General features: G+C 36.3%; 1 non-coding gene across 1 annotated transcript; it reads left to right on the forward strand.

Moving 5' to 3' along the window:
• Nucleotides 1–2,345: 2,345 nt before the first annotated feature.
• Nucleotides 2,346–2,553, forward strand: LOC122238984. The gene has a single exon (XR_006218109.1). It is a non-coding gene; the product is annotated as a small nucleolar RNA U3 (small nucleolar RNA).
• Nucleotides 2,554–3,503: the final 950 nt, after the last annotated feature.

Raw genomic sequence — 3,503 nt, forward strand, 5'->3', positions numbered from 1 at the left:
CAAAATAAGCCACACGTGAATATTAATGGAGAAGCATGGATAGATTTAGCCTAGCCAAATAATTGGAAAGCAAACTCATTAACTGAAATAGGCAATGGAGATGGAAAGGGTAGGCTTTGGAAGGGGTATATTGAGCTTAGTTTTAAACATGTTGATTTTGAAATGTTTATGAGTCATTCAAGTGGAGATGTCCAAAAGGCAATGGAACATAGGTCTGTAGTTTGGGAGAACCATGTGAACATAAACTGTGACTCTGGAATTTGCCACAGACAATAAGCAAAGTTATAGAAGCCCATGAGTTAGAAGTTGGCAGTGGTGTGGATTGTTCACAAGTGAGATGTAAGAAGATTAAGAATGAAATTCCAGATGCTCACAATATATAAGGTGTTGACAGAGTAAAAGGAATCATTAAAAGATCCTTAAAAGTAATCAAAAGTATGAGGAGAGAGAAAAATGAACAATGTTATAAAAATCCAACAGAAAAATATTTAAGGATGAAGAGAGAAGTCAGCATTTCCAAACACTGCAGAGTAGGAAAAGAAAATAATGATGGAAAAGAGACCTTTCTATTTAGCAGTCAAGTCATTGGTAATCTTCGTCAGAACCATTTCAGTGAGGTAATGAGTCAGAAATAAAATTGCAAAGACAGTAGGTGAACACAGCTCTTTCAAGAAGTTTCGAAGTTAAGAAAAACAAAATGGCAACTTGTGAAGGAGACATGCTCATCTAGGATCTGCTTTCAATCCTCCTAACTACTCTCCCTGCTTCCGCTTGCTCTTCTCTCCAAGCCATACACTATCCTGCTGCCAGATGAATCTTCTAGAATGGCAGTTACTGAATGTGATTCTTTCCTTAAAATCTTCAATGGTTCCTCATTCTTTCTTATTCACACTTCAGCCTGACATTTGACGTTTCACTAGGATTGGTCCTCCCTATACATCCCATACCCATCCTCCTACTGTGCCTCAGCCAAGAAGGACTTCTCAGCTGCTCTTATGTACTAATCACTGAGCATACCCTTCCTTCTAATTGATATATTATCTGCCTTTTCTCAAGTAATCAATCTACCTGTTCTTCAGGGGTCAAGTTAATTTCCAAGTCTTTCATGAAAAACAAGGAAGAAAAGGAAGTGAGAATAATTACTAAGAAGTTTTATCTATTTTACCTTACTAGTGGGCTAGAAAGAAGGCAATGGTAAAAAGAGAAAGGGAAACAGCTTGAGAAAATAACAATGTCTATACCAATGTAGCGATCAATAACCATACTATTTTGAAAATAGTATCATTCTTGGCCAAGCGTTTATATACTTTTGGTAGTTAAGTTCCCTGTTTACTCCCAGTTGTAATGTCTTGTTTTTACAGGACCATAACAAGTACTGTATTTAAAGCTTTTTAGCCTCTTATGAATACATATATGAATAATTGCTATTTGACAGGTTTGGGACCCAGATTTGGAACTCAAACACTAGAGAAAAATACCCCGGGAACTTTTCAAAATTACACATATTCCTGGAGATTCTGTTCTCATCTCACTTGGTTTACACCCCCTACCTACTGGTTTTTGAGTCTTCTCACTGATAAGTGAGGTGCTTGCCTCAGGTATGGGTTTGAGAACCACCGAAGAGTTTGTTGAGTGAGAAAAGTCAAAACTGCTACAGAATTTCAGTTTGGTTATTCCTCGTGAAACAGAAAACACAAAAAATGGAAGCAATTAGCTGGGTGACTTAAATTCCTCAGAATATAAAGAATATCCCCCAGGAAAGTATTAAATGGTATCAGGAGATTTTTCCTCCTGAATAGTCACTTAAGAATTTGAAAAATATGCAAGGAGTGCCATATCAAAGTAAAAATAAATCAGCCAACAGACTGTCTCCAATCTGTTGGGTGATATATTTGGCATATTTTATAATTAAATAAGCTGACTTTAAGAGTCTAAACAACTACTTTGTTTTCTTAATAAGACTGCATGGAACTCTGTATTCCTTGTCAATCATATTGATCCTGCTGTGTCTTGTAGACAGGCGATGCTGCTTTTTCCTGCAACACTGTATTAATACCTCTTAATGATATGGATACAATTCTATTGAGGCACTGATATTTTTATTCAGTGTATGAACACCAAATAGTCCCAAGCTGTTTTGATAACTAGTACCTTAGACTGTGTTATTGTTGTTTACTCCATGCAATGATAGTCAGTATTTACTTAGCATCTTAAATTTTAATGGCTTTATGTTTATTTTTATTAACAAAAGAAAACAGAACTCTTTGAAATAAGTATCTGATGAAAGATACTAAGGTACCAAAAGTTCAAATTCTATCCCAGGATTTTAAAATCAGACACTTGTCAAGACTATACCTTCAGGGATCATTTCTATCGTTTGTTACTAGTATCGTTTGTTACTGAACATGTAGAGTACCTGAAACTATGAGGAGAGGGTGCAGTGTTCCTTCCTGTGAAGCTCACTCTGGGTGTTGTCTTCGCAGCTGCCCTTGGTCATTGATAATCGTTCTTCTCCTCCTTTGGGGGAGTAAGAGGGAAGAGACACTGAGTAGTTTCTGCAAAAATAAAATAAAATAAAGCAAAGTAAAGTTAAAAAATAAAATAAAATAAGAAAATTGTCTCACTTGGCCCTCACTCATGGTGAGCATCAGAATCACTCAGGGAGCTTGTTAAATATACAGACTCTCACACTGGGAAATTTCCAGGAGGCCTGAAAATCTGCATTTAAAATGAGAACTCAGGATGGTTCTTGAATTACAGTTTGAAAATTACTGACCCACTCCCTCACTTATACATGACGAAACTGAGCCTGAGAGGCTAAATAACTTACCCAAGGCCACATAGCTAGATAATGACAAGTGTAGAACTGAGATGGCTAACTCCCAGCTCTGTGCTCTTACCACCCTGTGACCCTGCCTATTTGGACTGCCCTCTCCCTGGATTCCTATAACAGGAGCTGTCATCTCTCTAGTCCTCCTATGAAGAGAAGTTCACAGACAGCAGTACCTACAGGTGCCATAGACCAGAAGGAAGTTGTCAATGTATAGTAATGAATTTTTGTAATGAATAGTAGAAGAAAGGCTGTTACCATAAGGGGAGTACAAACTGTACAAGCACCAATGGAACATTAAGGCAAAATGTCAAGAGCTTGGTGAGATAGACAAAGACTACTATGAAATGGCAAGTTTACTTATTTTACTCAATGTGACTAAAATCATCAATAAATTTTCTTTATTCGGCATTATATTTTTTATATTTGCCATCTCAATAAATGTATAATAAAAATATTTGATAACTGATAATTAAGTGTAACTAAATCTGATAAGTGAATATCAGAGAGTCTATACCTTGAATTTAGCTTATCTTTCTAAATTTCAGTTTATTCTGTGAAAATATGTACTATGCTAAATCTACGCACTATTCAGAATTATCCTGAGTACAGCAACATTACATGAATAGGGTTTCATGCTGTCCTAGCACATGGTAGATACTCAGTAAATGTT

This window comes from Panthera tigris, chromosome B2 (assembly GCF_018350195.1).
Source record: "Panthera tigris isolate Pti1 chromosome B2, P.tigris_Pti1_mat1.1, whole genome shotgun sequence".
Lineage (NCBI taxonomy): Eukaryota > Metazoa > Chordata > Mammalia > Carnivora > Felidae > Panthera > Panthera tigris.